Below are 25,931 nucleotides of genomic sequence, written 5' to 3'. Positions count from 1 at the left end.
GAGAGGGAGATCGACGGATGACGCTGGAATAGGAAAACGACGCTGGATGTGCACAGCGGGACCATGGAGGTAAGGCTGTGACAAAAATACGGGCTTAACCATCCTAGCCATTTTTTTTTTTTTTTGCACAGTGGTATTACCACTAAAGGCTTTTACAGGAGCAGATGCTTTCTCTCCTACACATCAATATTTGCAAATGCACTCAAAATCTTGATACCTTTAGAACAAAATTAAACTCGAACTATATTGGGTTAGCACAATTTTACCTAATACACTGGGGGAACAATATTGTACAAGATTTTTGTTGACTTCAATTTTTAAGCTTATTTACACTAAAATAGGTATGCTGATTCTGAAAGTGCAGTTAGGTTTTTCTTATCAAGTTGGGTTTTTTCTCTACCGCTTATAATAATGCGATTACTGTAGTGTGGATTTGTATAGGCTATTTATTTGCTCGCAAGACAGTGTGGTCAGATGATGTACGCTGCTCTACGTAGTGAATAAGCAAAATTTATTTTTCTACTGAAACACGTATTTCCGTTCTTTCAGATCATGTCTGGCTCTCCCGTTTCTCGTCGTAAGTGCCTAAACAACCCCGATTCATTTTGTTATATCTGTGGCAGTTTTACCATTCCCAAAGGGCGAACATCAGCACATTTGTAGAGTAAGCCTATTTGGCATATTTCAAAGTTAAACTTGGTGATCAAGATAAGTCTTGGCCCCCTCATAAGGTGTGCATTTTTTTGAGGGTTTATGGATGTGGACAAAGGAAACACGTGATAAGATGTCATTTGGTATACCTATAGTTTGGCGAGAGCCAGGAGATCATTTCAGTGACTGTTACTTTTGTATAGTGATAAATTCAGGATATAACAAGAAAAAAAATATAACAGAGTATCCCAATCTACAATTGGCTATACGCCCAGTGGCTCATTCAGATGAAATCCCAGTGCCGGTTTTCGTTACACTACCCTCTCTTGAAGAATATGATTATGGCGATGAACTAGGTGACAATAATGATGAAGAGTTTGAAATTGAAGAGGACTCTGTTCGTAAGGGATTTGATCAGCATGAGTTTAGTGATTTGGCACATGATTTGGGACTATCGAAGAAGGCTTCAGAACTCCTAGCATCAAGAATGCGTGAGAAAAACTTACTTGAAAAAGGAACAAATGTATTGTACTTTCGAACTAGAAAAATGTCATTTCTGCAGTACTTTAGAATGGACAGTGGCTTTGTGTATTGCCATAACATCCCTGGTTTAATGGAGGAATTGGGAATTCCAATCTATAACTCAACTGAATGGCAACTATTCATCAATAGCTCAAAGTGGAGCTTAAAATGTGTCCTCCTTCACAATGGCAATATATTTGGGTCAGTCCCAATTGGCCATTCAGTTTCTCTTTGAGAAGGATATGCAGATATAAATAGAGTCATTAAGTTGTTGCAATATCACCAACACAATTGGGTCATCTGTGTTGACCTTAAAATGGTATGCTTCCTCCTTGGTCAGCAACGTGGATACACACAGTATCCCCGTTATCTGTGCATGTGGGACAGCAGAGCTCGAGAGAGTCATTGAAAGCAAAGGAATTGGCCTCCATGATCTTCCCTAAAACCAGGTGATCCAAGCATTCTACATGAGCCACTTGTTGATAAAAAAATAAATAAATAATTTATTCTCACCTCTGCACATGAAACAGGGTCTGATGAAGCAGGTCGTTAAAGCTTTGCCAACTGAAGGAGACTGTTTCAAGTACCTCATTTTAGCATTTCCTAGCCTGTCATTTGAAAAAATAAAGGCCGGTGTGTTTGATGGTCCACCGATTCGGCAGCTCATCAAAGATGAACATTTCATCAGGACAATGTCAGAAGTCGAAAAGAATGCTTGGTTATCATTCAAAGCCATTGTCAAGGGCTTTCTTGAAAACACACAAGCAAATAATTACACAGAAATTGTCCAGAAACTCTTGGAGAGCTACAAAATGTTTGGTTGCAATATGAGCATCAAGGTGCATTTTCTGCATGGCCATCTTTCTAAATTCCCAGAAAACCTTGGTGCAGTCAGTGATGAGCATACTGAATACTCCAGGAAAAGCTATAAGCGTAAATTTTTTACCTTAACTGCTTACCTGAATAATTTTCAAATGTTTTACTGTAAAAAAAAAAAAATGTCAGAGTAACAATAAATCTTTTGTATGAACATAAGAAATTGAAATAAACAGTACAATAAAGTTATTTCATTAATTTTTCGTTGTATGTAAAATTTGTATGTTTTTGACAAAAATGGAGGGTACCCTGTATTGTAAAAGCTGGATGCGATCGCAAAAAAACTGGGGTCATTTTTGGATTAAAAATTAGTAAAAAAAAAAACAAATGTAGTATCTAAATTAACAAAAAATGCGTTCCTGGTATCAATTATGTCTCACCAACATTAATGCTTTGTCAGTAAATACAGATTTTATATATATATATATATATATATATATATATATATATATATATACATATATACCCTATATGAGGTCATCCTAAAGGAATGCAGCACATCCTTCAACTGGCATCCTTATAAGGTAAATTGCTGGTTAAAGGATGATCTATTGGTCAGTACTGGTCAAGTACTGGCCATTGTCTCAGTTCCTGGGTAGTTTAAAACAGTGGTTGCCAACCTTTTCGGACCGGCGGACCACTAAGTTTACCGGCTCTGGACCGCGCATAGGTGGGGAGCCGGGTGTCACTCAAAGAAAGTAAACTTCCCCTTTAGTGATGTCATGACGCCAGAACATGCCCACTCTCCCATCGCAGGCTCAGACCAGAGACACAACCTGCCTACTTCCCTGAGCTTGACATCCGTACAGAGGACTTATCTTGTGAAGGGAAATATGTCAATGAAAAATATTTTACCAATGCATGATTTATCTGCTGTTCCTGTTCCAGTATAAAATCAAAACATTTTAAGATTTTCCTTTCTGTTCTGGTGACAAAAGGACAAGAATACAGAGTGGTAAATCTCACCAGCAGGAATGGAGACAAGTAAAAAAAAAAAAAACTTAAGTATGAAGTATGACCTCAAAACCTTGGTTATATTTTACTTATGGATAGTGAGGAAGAGAACAACTAAGCAAACAAAAGAAAGTTTTTATTATAATTGTTTACTGCCTTTATACAAAAAACAACTTGCAACTAGGGAAATTGTTGCTGGTTTTGTGCCATCAAACATGAATTAGAGATGCAATTACTTTTTTTTGCTATTGCTATTTATTTTCATACACCCATCACTTGTTTGAGTTATATGGAAACCCAGGTTACAAAACAAAAAAACCCCTAAGGATACCTTTTGTATATGTACACCTAATGTTGTCCTATGCATTGCAAAATCCAGGTATTATAATCACAGTGCTGTGACATTTTTTCTCATTTCTTCAAAAAAAAAATAGCTACTGTAAGAAAGACAAAAACTAGGCATTCATGTATACTAATTGCTGAATCCATGAAGGAGGAGTGCAGAAAGATATTTTGTACCATTGTCTCCATGTTCATTTCTACTTCCTGAGCTCATGTTAAAATTCAAGTTTTAACACCTTTGCACTCATTTTAGATATAAAGAGTCTTTGGCAGCGTTCTCCTTGAAATGCTGCAGAAATTTACACATTTCAAGATGTTAAGGTAAGTGCAACCAGGTTAAGCTGCAACTCACTCTAGTCACTGAGAATTTACATACTGCAGCATAATGAGGGCAGGGAAGTAGGACTGTATGTTCTAACCCAAACTGATTAATTGGAAACCTGAAGGAGACCTTAACTGTCACAACACTTTCACCATTCTCTAATATGCGTGGACACAAAACATATGGCGTACTGATCCTGGAAGAGCCATCTTTTGTATGGGTGGGTAAACCTTGTCAGCTTCCAGCACCTCCTGCATTGGCTGGTTAAAGGAAAAATAGCAAGTGGATCTACAACCCTTATGGACACACAAAAATTTCAATGTGTTCTGCTCATAGCTAAAAGGTTAACTAAGCAACTGGGCAAGTTCAATAAAGTAGCTCTCCACCAGTAAAATGAAAATATAATCCAAAAAGACAGCAAAATTGGCAATTCGAATGGATTTTACTTGCATCCAAATTTTATATAACTTAATAAAACTACATTTCACAGACATCTTATAGTGTGAATGCAGCCTCATGTTACATAGTTTTTTATTAGGTATAGGTAGGTATTAGGTATACATAGGTATTTATTTTAGGACATATCACAGAACACTGAATGTTTCTTTTATGTAACACAGGTCTCTTCAACAAAATGTAATTCAAGAATCTATAAAGTATTAAGGCTCCTGTTTGCTTTTAGTTTTCTATAATAGTCATCCACACACTTGAGCTTTTGTGTGAACAAGGAGCTCAGACTGTTATTTCAAGGATTCCCAAATAAAGTTTTGGTGATGAAACATCCTCTAAAATCCACACAGGGTAGAACTTATAGCTGAAGAGAGAAGTCTGTACAATTGTGCAAGCCTTAGGGTAAGGTCGGAGTTCAGGTCAAAAACCTAAACATTTAGCCTGTATTTCTGAATGGATCAGGAAATACAGAAGATAAGGACACATGCAGCCATATTTGTTAGTAGGCTGATAGAAAGAATGCTCACGTGTGTAAAGCTGCCTTGCTAAAGTTCAGCTTTAACGTTTCATCTATAGAGCTATAAATGACCAAAACTGGAGAAACCAACATTTCTAAAAGAAACTTTGTTCAATATTTAAATCAGTCAAGCATATTAAGCAAACATTTCAATAAAACATACGATAATCCAGGCCACCGGGGGCACTGGTTTGCTAGAATGAATGACCTCACTTAAATAGGCAAACCAGGGGGTCCCAGAGATGTTCAGAGATGCAAATATGAAAATCAAGGAAATGTTCTAATAAGAATCCTAAGCTCATGTGTATTATAGAAATGTAAAGAAAGATAAGTGGAGAAAGTAAGCCATATTTTAGTATTGGTAAAAGACACAAGTCATTCTAAAATCATAAACTAGAAAAGTAAAGGAACATTTATGTTTCTGCCATTATTTGTTGATTTTTTGGCATTTAGTGTCACCTAAAATCTTTTCCCTACACAGACCTGCTGACTGGGTCGTCAAAAAGTTTCCCTCACAAACAAATTACATCACTTTCTTAAATAGTCACCTTCCTTTGCAATGCATTTTTCACAGTGTCGTGCCAACTTTTTAAAACCATCAGCAAAAAATTGATTTTAGTTGAGAGTGTAGCCATTGATGCACCACTTCTTTAACATTATCAATATATGAAATCCCTCTTCCCCTCTATAGCTTTTGTGAGCAGTCCAAAAAGATGAAAATCAGATGGCACTAAATTTGGACTATATGCTGGATGGATGTTCCCTATCCTCCCACTTTGTTTGAAGTAAGTAGCAAGAGGCTTATGGCTGCTATTGCGCAGCAGTTACAAAATGTATAGTCTACTTTATTTTAAAGACATTAAAAAAAAAAAAGCTTCAGGATTTTAACCATTACTTTTACTTGGTGAAATTAGACACTGTGCAATAAACGTCAGCAAATGGCAAGTGACTAATTACCTTTAAATGTCTCCTTTTCCAGACATGGATAAGTGCTTCTTTTTCACTGGCACTGTTATGATCTCACTAGAACTTGTAATGAGAACACGCAAACGCTGGGACAATGGTTGGGCAGCAGAAGAAGGGAATCATCAATATATGGCCTGAAAATATCAAGTGGGGAGGAAGCTCGGCTCTCCCCGATGCTTCATTATTATTGAAGTCAAAATAAGCATTCCTATTTCATTTCATGCCTTTGTGCTGGCCAGCCAGAAAGACAAAACAAGTTGAGGTCAATTGTAAAAGCAAGTTTGCTGTCCAAACCCAACTGAGCTGCAGGTAAAACTAAGGACAGGGAAGTTATCAACTTAAAACTTTTAGTTGGGAAAAAGTTAAAGTCTGGAACCTTACAAACAAGTTCCATGACTCTTACGTGCAGGTACTGCCAATAGGGAGCATTTCTTTTTCTATTGTCTAAGTTTTTAAAGTCATCACTAGAATGCTTCAACATTAAATAACAGCCATTTTTGGGATTTTGGTACCCATGCCCTTGCAACTAAAGCTACATACACACGACAGAGTTTTATCGCCCGATAATCGGCATCGGCCAAATATCGGGCGAAAATCTGCCGTGTGTACAGTCGGTGTCGTCCATCGTCCGAACGACCGTCCTGCCGGATCCACGGACGATGGACGACAACCGATCCTAATGAAAGGGAAGGGGGAGAGCGAGCAGCAGGGTGCCGCTCCGTCGCTCTCCCCCTCCCCTCTCCATACAGCATGAACGGTGCTGTATGTACAGCACCGTTCATGCATCGTGCAATCCCTTGTCGTTGTAAAGGATCGTGAAAGATCCTTTCCAACGACAAAAATTGCAAGTGTGTACGCAGCTTAACCTTTCACTCAGCTCTCTTCCCAGTTAGTAGGGTCATAATGTTAGATTATTAGCACTGTAAGATGCCAGACAGACCTATCGTCTCCCCCCACCCCATTACAATTAAATGTATTCATAGGCTATAATCTTTAGTTAGTATTTACATTAACTGTATTTTCAAACTACAGCATTTCATGGTGTGTGTATTTTTTTGTCCTAGTAACCCATTTTGATGTAAATATATTTTAAGTTTCATTACCATCAATATGCCTACCAAGGAGAAGCTTTATGCGACTACGCATACTGGTGCAAACAGACCACAAAATGTCTCAAAATCCTTCCTCAGACCATACTTAAAACCTAGCAGAGGTTAGAAACCTTTTCCATTCTCTACAAACTAAGATGAAATTCTCTGTCTGGAGCTCTAATTTAAAGATTGTATGTTCGGTTAGCGACACTGCCTTTAATAAACAGCTTCTATCCATGAAGATTCTCAAGCGATTTGATTCTTCTCTGAAAGTAAATGTTCTTAAGGAAAGCTATTCCAATCGATGGGTGCTTCAGTGTGTGCAAATCTAATCCAAGCAGCACTGCTCGCCTTAAAAATGCAAATTACCTCCAAAGCTTAAATACCTACTTTGCCTAAATACTTTTGATAATGAGTTTTTTTCCTTTTTTAAACATCTTTTAAAAGGTGTTTCATGTTGGCAACTGCTGGAATCTGGGCCAAATTGTTTTAATTTGAAACAGCACCATCTGTTAACATACCTGAGCAAGGGACTAAAGCAGCAAGACAACCCTGCAAAGCAGCCACTATGCTGTCAAAGGAAAATCAGGGTAGACAGAACAGACCAACTCCAAGACAGCTTTTGGTAGTTACAGACAAGAAAGGAGGTAAAATATGAAATAAAATTCCAAACATCACTTTTTTGGCAAATAACTACTTTTAGTATGAGAAAAAAATGTGGTTAAGATAAAACTGGAAACTTAGAACTATGGTTGTTGGCTCTTGCATGCAGTGCTGGATGGATTACATGGGAAAGGTCATTAAAGTGGATCTCCACAGTCTAAAGTACAGCAGCTTACAACAACCAAAAATTGTAAGGGGACATACAGCCACAAGAATCAAGACCAAAGCTATGTACAAATCAGATGATTCTCTCCTGAGACGAACAGTCGTGCGCACTTCAGGTGAAAATCTGACATGTGTACATGTTTCCCCAGCATGTTCATCAGTACACCAAAGTCCACCATTGGAAGATAGCAAATGGCCGCAGTTTACTACCGAGGGGAGCGTATCAAGGTTCTGCTTACTTCCCCTTCATAGAACAAACCAGGGGTGTGTGCACAGCGCTCAACCTTTCATCTGTTACTGGAAACGATCATTTCCAGCAACAAACCTCTGACATCCCATCAGTCTAAATCTACATACACATACTAAATGACTACTGACAAAACATTAACAGTTGTGCTCATCTCAGGTGAAAATATACCATGTGTACAGTGGTCTCTAAGTCACTGAATGACTGCTGTGATGTTCTATGAAGAAGTGCACAAAAGGGTGCTACTCCCTCATCCTCCCTTCTGTCTCCATGGAATATACCAGCGCTGTGTGTACAGACTCATTAATTCCCATTACTAGAAACGATAAAGAAAGATCATTTCCCTTGACAAGAATTATAGATATATTTACATACATACATACACACATACAGGGCTTAAGGCAGGAGACCACCTGTTAAGAGCTGAAGTAATTCTGGTTACTGAATGAAGAGTTAGTTGTGTTGTGCCCAGAGGTGGGGTAATTAAGAAAACATTTTCAAACAATATACATTAAAGGAGAGTTTTGTGTACAGTTTATGGTTTCTCCATTATAGTTCAAATGTGTATTTAGTAGTTTGTCTTAATGTACACATGGGGGGCAAGATTTGACCCCATTAACGAGCAGGTAATCTCCAAAACTTTTTCTTTAGTTTTGTTTTATTGGGCAATGATCAGAATCCCTGCCTTAATATTACCGTACGTATTCCTGCTGGGGAAATTTACCCTCTGCATTTTTATCTGGGTGATCATTGTGACAATAAAGTAGAATGGTTACCAGAACAAAGGATGAAGGAAAATCTTACAATGCTTATACGCTCTGGTGATGGGCTACCAGAAATTTCTACTTGCTAGCTGTTTGCATCGGTTGAACAGAAAGTAAGGGAAGCCCTGTGTCTCCATTCAAAAATGAAGGTCATCTAGAGAAACCATTGAGAACTGTGAGGAACAAAGAAGACTGGCCCTTGATGTTGGTTACCTAGATGAATCCAGGGGTCCATTTCTATTTCAGTGTTCAGCGGCACAGGTAATAAATGTATGACATACTACATAAAATATATTTATTGATTTACCATATTATATATTTACAAATTCAAATGCAAAGTGATGCAACATCTCTGTAACGTGTAAGTCATATTTTACATATTTTCATGACTTGATTAACAGTGTCCCTTTTAAGATGACCAGTCACTAGGCCATCTCCCCCTAATCACATTCCAGGACATCTACATAACTGTTCAGAGAAAATATATGTTCTCAGCATGCTTCACTCCTGTTTTATGCAACCACAGCAATCATTAATCTTCACAGGCTGAATGCAGAAATCAAAAAACTTGTACTATTAATATTAGCTCTATTGTCCGATAATTTGTAATTATTTAACCAGCCCCTGTAGAAATCAAAGAACTTCACAGATTTACATTGATGTATTTTGCAGTGCCTCTCATTTATTTACTTTCCTAGCACCGTCGAGTCCCTTTGTCTCAAAGTAGTTCAAACAATTCTATTTAGTCTATTACAGAAAAAAATGTACCAACTTTTTTTTTCTTTGTTTTTTTTACATTAATCATAACTGGGCAAAAGAATTCAGGGTATAAAAGCAATCAGATAAAATAGAATTCTGACTGGAGAAGAGAGTGGAGAGATGGTCCAATAAGGCTGTGTATACAGGTTCAATATTTGTCATTGGAAAGGATCTTTCACGATTGAGGAAATTGTTGAAATGATTGTTTATGTGCCTGTAGCTCAGCTTTAAAACATAGCCTCCATTTTAATTTGAAAAAGATAAGTAGTTCTGCTTTTATGTTGAAACTAATATACTTCTCCAGTCAACCTCATTTCATATTGTCTATATTACAGTGATCCCAGATCGTACCAGCAGGTAATACTGGGAGACACTTCTTGCCACCCTTAACACAGGATCTTGCAGGTCTAAATGTAATTGGTGATGCAGGAAGCAGGGAAAGAGAAAGACACAACACAGGCTCAGGGAAGTTATATACCTGCTCTACTCTTTACTTCCAGCAGAGGTGTGTGCATCAAATTTAGATAAAAAAAAAACCAGAGATACACATTCACTTTCTGTTCCACAGTTATAGCGAAAGAATGGAAATCTTCCCACAATGGGGTAAAATCTTGTGTTTAAAGCTGTAAATAGAATCTCAAACAATTTTCACTTTCTCGCCCAGTGTAGTTTCAAATGGTTCTCAACAGGCACACAGACATCAATAAATACCTGTCAGGGATTTTAATCCATAAAAAGTCTGCAAAAAACGATTAAAAAAACATTTTGGCTGGACATCTCAATGGACTGCAAATAAATTCTAAATAGAGTACACCTTTCTATTATTTTGCAGCTTTGCATTTAAGAACTAGAAGTTTTCAGGAATGAGCAAACAATTAAAACCTACAGTTTGTCTTGGTGTTGTACTGGTTGTCATAGCACTGAGAAGGATACATTTGCACCATTTTTGCAACACTGTGCACCACAATACACAGCAGTGTGTACAACCATTGCAGCGAGATGTAATGCAGGCATGTTCCCTAAATGTGTTGGGAAATCACTGATAAAGACACTGCAATGAGCTGGCATGTAATGCGTGTTGCAGGAATATGCAGCTGAAGAAGAAGCACCCATTACACGGGTAATGTAATACTTCTTGAGTTCAGCTTTAAGCTGTGCACACAAAACAGCTCTAAACATTACTTGTTTTATAAGTCTTTATAAAGACTTCACTGGGAAGGACATCACTGCCCAAGCAGCTGAAGCGTTCTGTGGTGTTGCGGGTGGCCTTGTTTTTAAAGGATTTTGCACAGAAAAAAAAACACTTTGCTGGCTTTGCTGAATATTATTATTATAATATTAAACAGGATTTATATAGTGCCAACATATAACTCAGCGCTGTACAACAAACAGGATAGCATAATTGTTGCATGAAATTCACCACGCTCCGCATGCAAAAGCAAACATGACCTCTCCCAAAGTGCTTTGTAGCTTGCCCTGGATACAGAATATTTTTGCTGGTATTATAAATCGCCTGAATTGCCAATGATAGCTAATGTCTTCAGCTCTTAGTGTTTGTCTTTGCACAAACCACTCAGCCTGTTAATTAAATAAATAATTGCTTCTTCACAAATTGAGTGTTGAAGTTCCCACCAGCCTTGTCTTGTGGCTGACACCGCATAAGTGCAGGAGGTCTAAAGTAAGAGGCTAGTCCACAGGAAGCAAAGAGAAAGAACTTGAGAATGAGAGAAGCTCCCCTGGGACATCATGTATGTGACTACTGACCATTCTGGGTCAAGTTACAGCTGATCCAAAGGTCAACTGTGCATTAATTGATTTTACTGTGAATAAAAGATAAACCCCAAAGGATTGTGTAAAACTTCAGTACTAAGTGGCTGCATTGACAAAATGTTGCTAAAAATAATTGATTAGTGATAAAAATGTAAGGATATTTTACAAAATTACAGCATCAACACTGACACAGGAGTTACATACCTTATCTTTTACATTACAGCTCTGAAGATAGGATTCTCCTAACAAGGAATAATCTAAACGCCAAAACAGCAAAAGGTTTATTGAGCTTGGGGACAAACTGAGGAATTTACAGCAGTGGTTGGTCAGGTTCCCAATAGCTACACAACTTAAGCTGCGTACACACTTGCAATTTATGTCGTTGGAAAGGATCTTTCACGATCCTTTCCAACGACAAGGGATCCGGCCTAACCCTGGCTGGCAACCCCCAGCAGAGTCGGAACAAACTACCAGAGTCGGAGCTCTAGAGCCTCCGTGTTGTGGCTCCCTTCCCTATTTACCTAGTGGGCGGGAGCACACTAGGCCGGAACCGCCCTAATGGCTCTACCCACCACCAGGGAACCCCCCCCGAAGTGAAATCCCTCTCCTCCGTATGCATTGCGGAGGAGAAGGATTTTCCTTCAGGGAGCTCTCCCTATTTACCATGCCAGCAGAAGTATCAACGCCGGCCAGGGTAAATAGAGGGGCCACTGCAAGGAGGCGGCTCCGTCTCCTGTAGTTCCTAATGCCCCCTTGCCGGCCGGCATTAGGCAAGAACAAACTACTGGCTAGGCCGTATCTGGCCTAAAGGCCAGAGTTTGCTGACCCCTGCTATGGATTGTTGCCCAGAAATCCCATATGTTTATGTTTGCCAATAAAAGATTTAGCTACCTGTTATACACTAATCTAATATTTGCTAAGGCAGGTACAACATCACATTTTTAGTAACAATTCCACTCCATAAAACTCATCTGGATTTCAGAAATGACAAGGTAAAAATAACAGGAAATTCTAAAAGCTCATCGAGACCGCTGATGGACGGTTTCCATCTGTGTTTTGACTAGTATCTGCATTTGTTTGACAAGAATCATAACTTTCTCCTATCTCCTCTGATAGGAGTTACACATATAGAAGCAACTGATGCAGCAATTATCTGGCACACAGTGGAATATACTTACAATGAGAGTGACAAGAGGGAGGACATGTAGCCAAAGCAAGCTGCGAGTGGGAGGGTGGAAAGAGATTACAAACCCTGCTTTAAGGAACATTATAGAAAACAGACATGATGTATTATGAAGGAAGGTACAAAGAGTAATGTGTTACAGACTAAAGCTGCGTACACGTGCAATTTTTGTCGTTGGAAAGGATCTTTCACGATCCTTTCCAACGACAAGGGACTGCACGATGCATGAACGGTGCTGTACATACAGCACCGTTCATGCTCTATGGAGAGGGGAGGGGGAAAGCGACGGAGCGGCACCCTGCTGCGCGCTCTCCCCCTTCCCTTTCATTAGGATCGGTTGTCGTCCATCGTCCATGGATCCGGCAGGACGGTCGTTCGGACGATGGACAACACAGACTGTACACACGGCAGATTTTCGCCCGATATTTGGCCGATGCCGATTATCGGGCGATAAAAATCTGACGTGTGTACGCAGCTTAACTCAGTTTTACAGTTGCAAAGTTGTTGTATAGATATAAAAAAAGACAATGTGCAGGGATAAAACTACAACAAAAGAAATGTTATCAGCTCAGAACAAGAACAAAGTGCATTTCTGGCAGTTTTTTTTTTGTACTTCTGTACATTGTAAAATGTACATGTATAGCAAAGACCCATTACATTTTTTTCATCTTGACATAAACTTTAGTCATGTAAAACATCAGTATAAGTGACACCAAGCTGCTTCGAAAATCAAACATTTCTAAACGTTGCTATGGTAATATGTATATGGATGGATGTAAATGAACAGAAATGAAAGAGTTGCTGAATAGTACCCACATCAAATACATCAAAAGCTTTATCTAGGAAAAAATGCCCCTTTCCACCTTCACAAACCTATTTTTGCTCTTTAAGAGTTCAATAGTTACCAAATTAGAACATCTATAAACTACAAAATTGGTATCTTAGGAAAAACAAGCTGATCCACTTAAAATTTTCAACACCTCATAAAAATAGCTTCTCCAAAACAGCTATGCAAGAGCTTTTTAAAGAGTAACAATGTTCAGATTTACAGAATCTGTCACCACAACCAATTACAGACAAATTATGTGAAGTATTGAGTGAAGTATTGAGTTTATGTTCTGAATTTTATCCCAGACAGACACAAGGCGCAAAATGAGGTAGTGTTAAGTGCACAGTGGTCAGATTGCATCCAAAGTGGCCCAGCAGAGAGAGAATCACTGACAAGGCATGCAGACACTCATTCTTTAAGGCTTCAATGGTCTTTTTGCAGCCAATTCCCCAGGAATACACAACTAGAAGACAACAAAAGCTACAATGAGCCTGGACATAGCAGGGGGACTTCATTTTGGCTCCCATTAGATGATACCTTGAATGGAAGATCACATGGGCTAATTGGTATAAATGCTTTCAATGCAGTTCCTTGCTGGGCCAGGTTTGTGATTCATTACCTGAAGTCCAATTCTGCACTGTCTACCCCCAGCAGGAGCCTACCATACAGGAGACAGGAAAGCTTGGTGGTAATATTCTCAGGCTGAAATGGGCTAAAGAGATAAAAATACTCACAATACAAACCTATTGTTACAGCTGTCTGTGTTCTTCAGCCGTGCAAAGGGAGCTGTCAATGACTTGTCAGCATTAGCAAACTGCTATGGTTGGTGGACATCAATCTTTATTACAGCCTGTTTAGTGGAGGAATAATATCCAGCATAAAAAGACAAACACAGAATTACCCACAGATGATTAAGATAGTATGCACCTGCCACATCTCAAAAATAACAAATATTTAGAAAGAAGTAATATAGGGGACTTTAAAGGCAGTATATTGGTATATACGAATATATTTCCAATGGAGGATGTTTTTATGCATGTGTGGTCTGCTTTTTTTTATTGTAATAACTTGTTTTTATTGTTCATATTAAAGTTTTTTCATCAAAGTTGGTAATATTGTGTAGGATCATTGTAATTTGTGAAATTTGTGAAAATGTGATAATTTGTGAAAATAGGGTATAAGGGAGATCGCAGGCTTAATTAACTTCATGGATAAAGAGATTTTTTTTTAGTGTATACAGGGCCAAACCCCACTCACACGTCATAGTGAGTTACTAAATAAATCATTAAAGATAAGGAAGAAAAAAATATTATGTTGCATTTTGCTCTGTTCCGTTTTTCCTAATGGAAACAAGACATAGCCCTCCACCCCCACTGCCGACCTTTACTCTGAAGAGAGCATTGGCAGGGAGCCATACTTACCCTGCTGTAAACTAATATAAAACTCTTAACAACTGCATTTTTCACATAACTGAGAGCAGCTTAAGGTTGACAAGGTCAGGTCAAAGGGACATATGGGCTGAGAATTAAACCCAACCTAAAATGTCCTCCAGTGCCAGAATTCCTGCTCCATTTTCCCACTAGCGGAGAGAGCGCTGCGAATTACTGGTGCCATAATGTAGAAGCATAAAAACTATTTAAAATATTATTTAAAGGGAACCTATTAGGCAATGTAAATTGTGCATTGTATTTTTTTCACCAAATTAAACTCAATTTTTATAAGGGATACACAGAAGCTACATCTTTTAAAATAAAATTTGCAACCACTGTCTGTCACCTCTTGCTATACCTATTCTGACCACTCATGTCTTCCTTTTAACCAACAGTATCATTTTTGTTGCAGGTGGCTACTATTGCCCTTCTAATGCCATGTACACACATCGGAGGATTATTACCTGATACGAAGGGTCACGCTTGTCTCGGGCGAAAATCTGAAGTGTGTACAACAGTCCCCTGGGGTTATTTATGGATCCATGAATGACCATCGAGGGAATGACCCCTAGTGAGGTCAGGGGAAAGAGGAGAGTACAGCTGGGTACCGTTGCTTATTTTCCCCCTTCCCATCTCCATAGAACAGAACATAGAACACAAAATTATCATTTTTAGGAGGACTGACCCTGGAAGAATACTATTTATACATGGCACCGATTGTCTACACATACACTGCAAGCCAACAGATCTCCAATTTCCTATCAAGTAATCTTTGAGTAATATAAATCTATTACAAGTGTCATGTACTTGCTAGCCTAATCATATACAGTAGTGCTCTGTCTGTATTAAATATTTCATTACAGCAACCAATCTGTATGTGCACTTTACATACACAGGCATCAATTCATCAAAGTCACCACTCGAAATACCTGTAGGGTTTTTTTCCTCCTGTAATTCAGCATTCTGTGACCAATTCAAAGCCAAACCAGTGTATATTAACAAATGCATCTAAATCTACAGGAGCAGCCCGTTAAATGAAAAAAGTTATGCAATTCAAGGTTGCTGTATTCACGAAGCACAATTTTGCAGAACAAAATAAATTCTTGTCTTTGTTACCTGGTGCCAAACAGGAGAGGCTCTAATTGCAGCATACACTGTAAAAAACCAATAATAATTTCCAATAAATAAAGGGATAAAGCAATAATTAAATACTTGTATTCTAGGCAGAGCAAGTTTACAGTGTTAAACCAGCCAACCCAAGATGAATTATGGCCTTGTTTGTCTACATTTTGTGTATTTAAACATTGCATTTTCTTTTAAAAAATATGATTATTGTTTAAATCCCTTAGTTCTCTAAGGACACAGATGAACAAAGGAGGTGGCGGTTGGCAACACTGCACAAATAGGGGTTCTACTCTACATAATGCTGTCATTGAACAGAAAAACAGCAAGGAGAGGACGGAGTAACAACTTCATTAGAATGTTGCTTCTCCTATTTAATTTACAAGCTATAGGCAGGTCAGTGACCAAGCTGCAATCCCAAACAGCAGCAGAGAAAAGTAAGGTCATGGTAGAGGTGCATGGAGTTTTCCCCCAGCCCCTTTTAGCCAGGCGCACCACCCAGCTGCTTTTGGGTGATTACTGAAAAGTTGGGTCATAACACAGGGGCTGCCTTCCGCCTACAATTTTTTCCCACACGCCTTAAAAAAATGTCTGGGTTAAACCCTGGGTGCATGGATCCAAAGAAAAGCTTGAACACAACACAAAAAAAGGGGGAAAAAAATCAGTTGCAGGTTAAACATTTCCTCTAAAGATTTCATCAACCTTCAGTTCAGCTTAAAATGTATCATGAAAAATGAACCAAAGCTAGAAAAAGATCAATATGTTTTTTTAACACTGTTAATGTCATAGGTGAGGTTTGCATTCTGTAGCTAGTGAAAGCAAATGTCCACCATTTAGAAACAGAACCAAATTCAAAATCATCCAGAATAGCATTTTATTCTAGGATGAGTGGATCACAAGTATTTTGCAAGTTCCACTGCAAACAAGGACTGGTACTAATTTTTAGGAAGTTGACCTATAGTTAGCTATGCAGACAAAATTATATTTTCATAAGGAATGTTAGGTCTTGCCCCAGAAATTCCTGTTTTATTGAGTGACCACTTATGCTTCACACCAAAAATGCCTTCAGCTGTCCTAAAGATACATCTGTAAAATTAAAAAAAAAAAAAAAAACTTCAGAAAATGTTTAGGTCTCAGACAACTTATTTGTGTACACAAGGGAAAAGACTAACTAGAGAAAAAAAAAAAAAACACTATTAGGGGGCGGGGATTTTTTTTGTGTGTCTAAACTGGCCATGTAACATAAGCACAATGCAGCGTTTTAAGAATTCTCAGAAAAAAACAAAGACATTTCCAACTATTCTTAAATATCTACAAGTCATACAAATATGTTAGAACATATGAAGTAAAGCTACGTACACACGTCCAGCGGTTCTCGCACGATAATCGGCTCAGGGTAGATATTGGGCGAAAGTCTAGTCTGAGTACAGCGCCAGTCATCCATCATCAGAACGACTGTGTTGGCGGATCCACGGACGATGAACGATCCTAATGCAAGGGAAGGGGGAAAGAGCGCAGCAGGGTGACGCTCCATTGTTCTCCCCCTCCTCTTTCTATAGAGCAGAAAGGTGCTGTATGTATAACACTCGTTCATGCATCGTGCAAAGCTAGTCGTTGGAAAGGATCGTGAAAGATCCTTTCCAACGACTATTATTGCACGTGTGTATGCGGCTTTAGGGCCTGTGCATTGACACATCATTGACTGGTCATAAAGATTATGCTCTTCTATCATGAATGAATACCACTGCTCCATGCACCTGTTGTGATAATAAAATAGTGGGGGCAGAAACACACAAAAGCACTTCTAACTGATCCAGTGATCCTAAAGTGAGCTCCTGATCATGAAAACAAAACTCTGGTTTAGGAGATGCTTTATCATGCATATTAGCAATAGTCTTTGCAAACAATTCTTTTTATCCTGCCATTAACTACAAACTGCTGATTAGATTTATTTACAAAAGGAAAAAAAAGACCTCCTATGTTACTTTCCATTGATTTTTGACACTGAAAAGAGAAAAAAAAAAAAAAAGAATCTAATCTTTGTTAATCCTTCAGATGCCGTAGCCAGGGCTTTACAGAATGTGGGAAATTGCAACACATACATCACCATTTCAAGGACCCTCACTGGAAATCATTACTCTTGACTGTCACAAACAGGAACCCCTCAGATCATGGCTGAGAGCATACAAGTACAGTTTTTATGTGTCAATAAACACAATGCTAACCACATTCACAATATTAGTTTTTTTCCCATAGAGTTGTTCACAGGTCAGTTATATACACATTCTTATGTTCATAGATTCAAACCAGAAATGTATGCCTTGATAACTGAAACAGTAAAAAAAAATATAAGACTGACCAAACATGAACTGATCTTTTATCATTGTTATCTGTACACTTAAAGCAGAACTAAAGTTCTACTTTAACTGTGATCTGGCAGTCTTTTTTGCATTAAGGGTCAGGTATGTCCCTTCTGCAATAAGCATTCCTACCTGCCTGATCCCTCCATTCACCTGTCAAAATCGCTGAGCTGTGCATGCCTGGTACATCCATTTCTTTGCATTTCTAGACTTATCTCTCTATCTGTAATCTGTAGTGACAGGTTTGTTACAAAAATTTAAATATTTAGTCATTTAGAAACACAATTTCAAATACTGAATCCAGACCAGCACATGAAGGATGTTAAATGATTACTACATGTGCTGCACCGTGCATTCGGCACTATCTTGTTGCAATACTGCACTATTGCAATATACAAGATCGCATTTTATTTTTTATTTATTTTTTATGCCAGGGACCATAACATCGGAGAACCATTTTGTACCTTCATCATCCAACAGAGGCTTTAGCAAATCCCAAACTCTCAGCTGTTCAGGTGCTCTGTAGAGAGGGAAAATACAAACGAGTCTGTCGCTTTTTTAGCTCAGTGTTGGACAGATCAAGTCTCACTTAGATGGCACTGGAATAATTTCCACATCAAAACATGATCCTGTCTCCCTGCATACTTTTATCTGCTAAAGCAACGGTTCAATAGAGCTGTCTTGGTAGGGGATCAGGAGGGGGAGGGTAACAGAGGGGAAAAAAATAAAAAATAAAAAAGGAGACACTTCACTTACAGACCTGATCCAGGGAACACACCCCTACAATGGCTTTTATCAAACTGACCTTATAGCTAAAAAAAACAAAACAAAACAAAACAAAACAAAAAAACAAAAACAAACCTCTGGTTTACTTTTCTGCCATTTCTAAAGACAGCACTGTTTAGATGTCTTAATATAACTAAGCATGGAAACAATTTTAATCTTAGTTTTAAAAGCTCTTAGTGCTATGAACATGTAACTTAGTTGATTTCCAACACCAGGCACCAATAATAACTTTGTTTAGGCATTCCTTTCCTAAGAAAGAATAGAAGTCAGAAGGGGACCTATAGTTCTGCGATGCTGAGGAAGTGTGGCAATGACTGACTTCAGTCTGATCACCACCAATTTGAGTTGAAGGGTGGGTTTTCATGTGGAGGGTTTTCCTGCAGACATGGAGTGCTAAGTGTTTTTGACCTTGCCAAGGTTAATGACCTAAAAGACCTAGCTTTCTTGTGCAACTGTAAACAAAAAATTCATATAGGTGGAAACTATAGTCTTGGAATTTAGGCAGGGACCATTGGCCCAGTGTTCTCAGCAGCTCCTTTTAGCCGGGTGCACTACCCGGCACTTCTCAGTAACCATCCAGCTATTTGTGGGTGGTTACTAAGAGTTGTATGATTAAGGCTGCCACCCATCTATGCTTATACCTGGCTTATGAAATATTCTTGGTTGAACACTACCTTGGCCCATTTAGGGCAAGAATGTACACATAAACAATGGTAAAAGGCAGATCCATAATAATCTTTTAAGATGTTTGGACAGCTAACCAATTTTAAGCTAAAAGCAGAATGCAAATGACCAACGTTTAGGCTGAAAATCTAGAGAATAATGCTTCTGAGTGTAGCACAGATATACTTTGGACCCAGTATCAGTTGTTACACCAGATCTACCTATGCTCAATCAGTGGAATCCTTGCTCAAACAGGAGAAGGGGCTTCTACCACACATAGGGGCACCAAATTTTTAGTGGATAACTAAATGAAAAATAATGCATCAAGCCAATAACCTGAGTTGATCATCACTCTTCTTTTGACTATGTTAAAAAGGAGTGGAAGCTGGGAAAAAACCTTGACAGAATGCCTTGGTTTCTGTTTCCCAAACACTGATTTGTCAAATGTTACAGCAGGAAACTCCCTAATTTTGAGCGTATCCAAAAATCCTAATTCTGACATCAACTCATCTTTTATAAAGAAAGGAAGCTGCAGACTATTTTGCATCATTTTCTCAGACTGCTGACGTGGGGACCCTGAAAGAGTGATGTCATTTTTGATACCTTGCTGAACATCACAGCAAACAAATATGTTGTGTCCTCACCCCCTCTTGTTCCCATTGATCCAGACAACACTCTCCCCATGAAAACTGAGATCAGAAGCATAGGTCCTAGGCACTGAACACTGCACATTTTTTCGCTAGGGAAGCCTACAATTTTAAATGAGTCAGCTTCTTGTAAAAGGACCAAACACTCCAAGTAATCCCCCCCTCCCCCCAAATAAAGTTCTAAAGACTTTGTAAGTAAACAAGGGGGTAAAAAATCAGCCAAATGAAGCCCAAACGATTACTGATGACCCGCTGGTTGTTTGCCCTCTGCTGACTATTATGGGTACAGCTTCCACAGTACATCTTTTTATAAATAAATGTTAATTGAGAACCTAATAAACATTGTACATGATGAATGCAGCCTTTGGATTTTCCCTGTGATAATGTCACTGTAAGCTTCCACAAGAATGCCTAGTGAAGAAGATAGATATCTAACTGAGAAATCACTGATTCGTTGTATAAATACATTAAGGAAGAAGCATGTAACCACATGGTACCAGGCTCCTGCAAACAAGTAATGTGATAAGCAATCTGGAAGAGACATGTAGCAACAAATAATTTTACAAGCTTTGGCTTGATCACCCAGCAGCGATAATAGGTAAACTAGGCCTGAATATCTGCATTTCTGTAATGAACCTAGGAGAACAAAACACAGCTGAAAAGAACATCATGCAGCATGTTGGAAAAAGACCTTATGGTCGATAACAGTCTTTAGCACATACATATATGTGTTTAAGAGATGTAGAAAAACAAAAAATTCCCTTTATCACATCCTCTAAAAAGGAATTGAGTTTTTAATTAAGACTTCCCTCAAAGGGAATTAATAAAAAAAACCCTGGATGATCCACAGTTTTAGTATGGAAGGAAGTAAATGTTGAAGCTTCATTTTTTTCTGAATAAAAAAATGCATACAAAAAGGCTGCATCCCACATAGACACTGGGTTTTGACCACAGAGTCTCTTTTGAAGTTTATAAGTCAGTCAAAATGCATTGTCCCTGTAAAGTGCAGGGTTTTGTACAAAGATAGGCATTGTTTACAACCGGAAATATATTTACTTCATGATGATCAGCACTAATATTCTTGCAATGGGGCATGCAGATTGTGCACCCCATGGAAGTAGGGGAATGAATTAAGAATGAGCTGTTTATTTGTCTGCAGGTATCCCTAAATACCTACTCAAATCTGGAATTAACCTAGTCAAAAAGTCCTTTCCCTGGAGAAACAAAAACTTCATGACGACCCATAACCCCCAACAACGTGAAACCTGCTTGTGCCTCTGCCGTCAAAAAAAAAAAAAAAAGTTTTAAGAATTGCAATGACCTGATATTTGCACATTACATACTAAGGTATTAGGCTGTCATATGCCATACACACTCATTTTTCTATTTCATCTGGAAGGGGACAAAGCCAGGAACTTCTCAGCACCCCCTTGTAAATCCTACCAGCAGATACCTTTGTTATCCACAGGGTGACAACATTGTTCACCCTGCTGTGAAATGGTACGTCAGCATGGTCACCTTGTTGACAGGTTAGTCCAAAATGAACCTGTAGTTTAAAATAGACTGTAATAAGTGATAAACAAAATTAAAGCTAAATTCCAGCTAACATTTGTGAAGCAGAAGCAGGAGCAGTTTTTTCTTACTAATGATCCAGAGGAAGGAAAAAAAAACCCTGGTTCAAAAAGGGGGAAAAAAATCCTTCCTAATTCCATGAGGCAATCAGATGTTCCCTGGATCAACAGTCTGTTATCTTTAATTTAAATCTTTAATACCCTGTTATATTCTGTCCTTCAAGAAAAGCATCCAGATTTTTCTTCAAGCATATTATAGAATCTACTTCCTAAGGGTGGCCTATTCCACATTTTAACAGACCTTACAGTGAACAATCCCTTTCTTACCCGGAGATTAAACTTCCTTTCCTCCAGATGCAAAGAGTGTCCTTCGTAACTATTTTAAAGTGGATAGGTCGGAAGACAGTATATAGACCATTTATATATTATTACAAAGTGATCATATCTCCCCTTAAACAACCTTTTTGTGAACTGGTGCCCAAAACTGGACTGCACATTTCAGATGTGGTTTGGCCAATGCTCTGTACAGGGGCAGGATAATGTCTCGATCTCTGCAGTCTATTCCTCTTTTAACACAAGAAAGTACTTTGCTAGCTTTAGATATTGCAGCTTGGCATCGCATGCTTTTATTATGCTTTTGTTATGTCTATTATCTACCAGAATCCCCACATCCTATTTTATTTCTGACTTCCCCAAATGTATTCCCCCTAGACAGTATGAAGCATGCATGTTGTTAGCCACCAAGTGCATACCTGGAACATCCAGGTCTGCTTGTAGATTATAGACATTCTGTATGTATTTAATTCCATTACATAGTTTGGTGTCATCTGCAAACACAGAAATGGTGCTCAATCCCAAACTCCATATCAGTGGTCGTCAACCTGTTGGAACTCATGAACTACTAAATTTACGGACTTTGGACCAAGCATGCACGGGGAGCCATGTGTGATACCAGAACCTGCCCAATCTCCCATTGCAGGTCTGAGCCAGAGACACAACCCGCCCACCAGCGGCTCTGGCTGGTGCCCCTTCCCCCCAGCGGGTCAGGAGAAAAAGCCCACCGGTCAGAGCCACAGACCATCAAAAATTGGCTTTTCTAAGATTATTGACCCTAATTTACATATTAACCGTCTGTGGGAGTTTGTGTTTCAATCTTTAAAATCATGTCAAATTACAAAATTAAATAAATGTTTATAAAAAAAAAAAATGTAAAAAACATTTAAATTTTTTTTTTTTAAATGTTCATAAAAAACAGTGTACTGCTTTTACACAAATAAATCCACTGTATTGCACTCAATACAGTTATTTTGTATTAAATGCAATACAAAAAAATGTAAATTTCCCACCCCTCCCCGAAAGGAACATCCACACGCACTGATGTAATCGGGAGGTCCTGGTGACTCATCAGGTGCAGAAAATGCCAGCCGGAGGGAGAAAGAAGACATGAAGGACGACGGCGGATCAGGTAAGGCTTTATCTACCACTGTTTTCCTTAGGTTTACCTACCCCAAGTCTGACTCGGGGTTACCGCTTCCAGCTTTATTTTTCTACCCCGAGTCACACTCGGGGTTACCGCTGGGGAGGTTAGGACATTATGAATCTTTTAGCTCCATGATGCACAGAGGGGAACATTTATTAAACAAATTATCAACACAGTTGCCAGTTAGGTTGGCACTATTTTAGCAAAGTCTACACATCAGTATTTTGAGTATTTGCAACCCCTTGCACTCAGGATGAGGAAGCCAACTGCAACAAATTAGCAAACTTTCAACGTTTCTTACTGAAGATGAGAGAGATTTTCATTCCAAACAGATGCATATTTAGGAAGTAGACAGGATCAGGTTTTGTTCTATTTAAGTGCTGCTGTACAGAGAAGGAATTTATCAATCAAGCTGTGACCATGTTAATCTGTCCCACAATCTGTCTCACTGCTCTTGTTTAGCACTGCCTTGCTGGGTGACATACCTGACAAAACTCCCCCAGAGTTGCTTATATGCAGTTTTCCTGCTACCACCAAATTCCAAATTCTGAAAGGTCAGAACTATGAAGTGTTCAAAACGAAGCACATGATGGTCATACAGCCTAGTGGACATGGTGGTTAAACACAAAGCAAAAAAAAAAAAAAAAAACAAGGGAGCCAACAATCAGTAAATTCATGTCCCAGGAATGATTTCCATGGTTGGGACTATAATCAGAATCTCTACAAAACCCTCTAGCACAGTGGTCCCTAACATTTTGCACGTCACAGACCACTAAATGCTCCGGATGCGTGTGGAGCCGAGTGTCACTTAATGGGGAAGAAACTCCCCCCCCCCCCCCCAAGAGTGGCGCCATGATGCCTGAACCCGCCCACTTTGTAGAGTTCCTGCCTACCACCCTGAGCCTGCGATGTCTCTGGGAGACATGGTCCTCGGCTCTGGCCGGTGCCCCCGCCAGAAGCAGGATCTTTCTCCAGACCCCGCTGGTGGTTGCACCGGTATGCGCTGAGACCCACTACAACCAGGGGTTGGGGGTCCCTGCTCTAGCAGGTAAGATTAAAAAACAACAAAGAAGAACATATTGCTTTGAGGCAAATTTTGTGACAAAGATTGTGTACACATATATATTTTTGTCACTGGAAATGATCTTTCATCATCACAACAGTGAGCAACAGGTGAAAGATTGAGTGCTATACACACACAAAACCCATTCTGTTCTAAGAAGAGATGAGCCTATTCCCCCTTGATTTGTATAGCGGTCATTCCCCATCGCTCCTTATCGGGTGACTATTGTACACGTCAGATTCTCGCCCGACATTAACATGAATTTCATCTCGGATGATAATTATCTGTATGTGTATTACTGTGCTGAATTACTACTAAGGAAGAAGTAGATCATGTGTACATAAAGAAGTACAAATTGTTGCATCCAAGTACACATTATTATATATTTAGCAGGCCCTGAAAAATAAAGACGTGCTCATCTTGGCCGAAAATCTGTCATGGGTTGAGCGGTGCCCCTTACGTCATTCACTCATCTGCCTTGACGGATGGATGAATAACTAATCTGGATTGACAACTGGAGGAAATCACCACAGGGTTTTTCCTGGCACCAACCCCCCCAGTCATGGAACAAAACAACAGTGTGTGTATACTGCCCTTGTTTGTTCTTGTCACTGTAAACAACAATAAAAGATGTTTATCTGATCTCTCTACAAGGCTTTTAAGCTACGTACACACTTCCAATTATTATCGTTGGAAAACGAACGACGAACGATCCTGCACGATATCTACGAACGATCGTATAGCACCGATCCTGCACATACAGATAACGACACGATCGTTCGTAGATATTGTACACACAATAGATACGATCGTTTGAGCGATAGAGAAACTATGTGCACGACAGGAAAGTGAACGAACGTTCGTTCATTACGCATGCCCAGCCCATGGACGATCAACGAACGACCGTACACACGAACGATGTTCAACGATCGTCGTCCAATCCGATCCGCCGGTCCGGTCGTTCGTTTCCAACGAGTTTCCTCGTTCCTCGGCGTCGTTGGTTACTTTTTTACGAACGATTTTTTGCCCAATCGATCGTTCGTCGTTCGATTGGAACGATAAAAATTGGAAGTGTGTACGCACCTTTAGACTTTTTATTAGGTAACTATTTTTTTTTTTATTTTGAGTAGAAAAATGTTGTAAAATGTAGAAGGGATTACTAATAGTTACTGATGTGTAAATACTGACTAAACACAAATTATACACTGGAGCACCAGTTTACTGTATAAGTGGGCCTATAAGTTCAATACATCCGCTAAAAACACAAACACCTCCTCCCCCCCCCCAAAAAAAGACAATGAAAGGTAGCATAGAGTTGGGTCATCCTGTGGCCACTGGAGAGATGACTGCATGCATGGCAGGTTAGTGTAAGCTCACTCATCCATTAATAAACACTAGGGCTTGTTTCAAAAATTCTACACTGAAATTAACCCTCCAAAGCCAGACATGCAATTCATGGCTGATCTTCACCATAGATACTTGGTATGGTTTATCATGCTTAGAGAAAAGAGAACATTTCCCCTAAAGTATATAAACTCAAGGCTCACATCTGTCAGATAGGATAAAGAAATAAAGCATAAATAGAAGTCTTTTCTCCTGAAAAGTTGTTGCCTGGCTATCCTGCAGATTCAAAAGCTTTGCACCCTGAGCAGCACTAGGTCCCTTGTTTGAATCTCGGCCAGCACTATCTGCATGGAGTTTTTAGGTTCTCCCCCCGTTTGTGTGGGGTTCCTCTGAT

The 25,931-nt window shown here is 39.1% G+C and overlaps 1 protein-coding gene and 1 long non-coding RNA gene across 2 annotated transcripts in view; one reads left to right on the top strand and one right to left on the bottom strand.

Annotated features, from left to right (window-relative positions):
• LOC140343859 (uncharacterized) overlaps window positions 1–15,473 on the top strand; it is a 101,348-nt gene extending 85,875 nt beyond the window's left edge. The window contains exon 4 of the long non-coding RNA XR_011923422.1: window positions 14,914–15,473. This is a non-coding gene — a long non-coding RNA (uncharacterized lncRNA). The remainder of the gene's footprint in view (window positions 1–14,913) is intronic.
• Window positions 1–25,931, bottom strand: part of MED27 (mediator complex subunit 27) — a 247,720-nt gene that overhangs the window by 191,462 nt on the left and 30,327 nt on the right. The gene's annotated exons all lie outside the window — the stretch shown is intronic.

The sequence above is a fragment of the Pyxicephalus adspersus genome, chromosome Z (genome assembly GCF_032062135.1).
Source record: "Pyxicephalus adspersus chromosome Z, UCB_Pads_2.0, whole genome shotgun sequence".
NCBI lineage: Eukaryota > Metazoa > Chordata > Amphibia > Anura > Pyxicephalidae > Pyxicephalus > Pyxicephalus adspersus.
The sequence above is the reverse complement of the archived record's forward strand: the minus strand, read 5'-3'. Positions and strand labels throughout refer to the sequence as shown.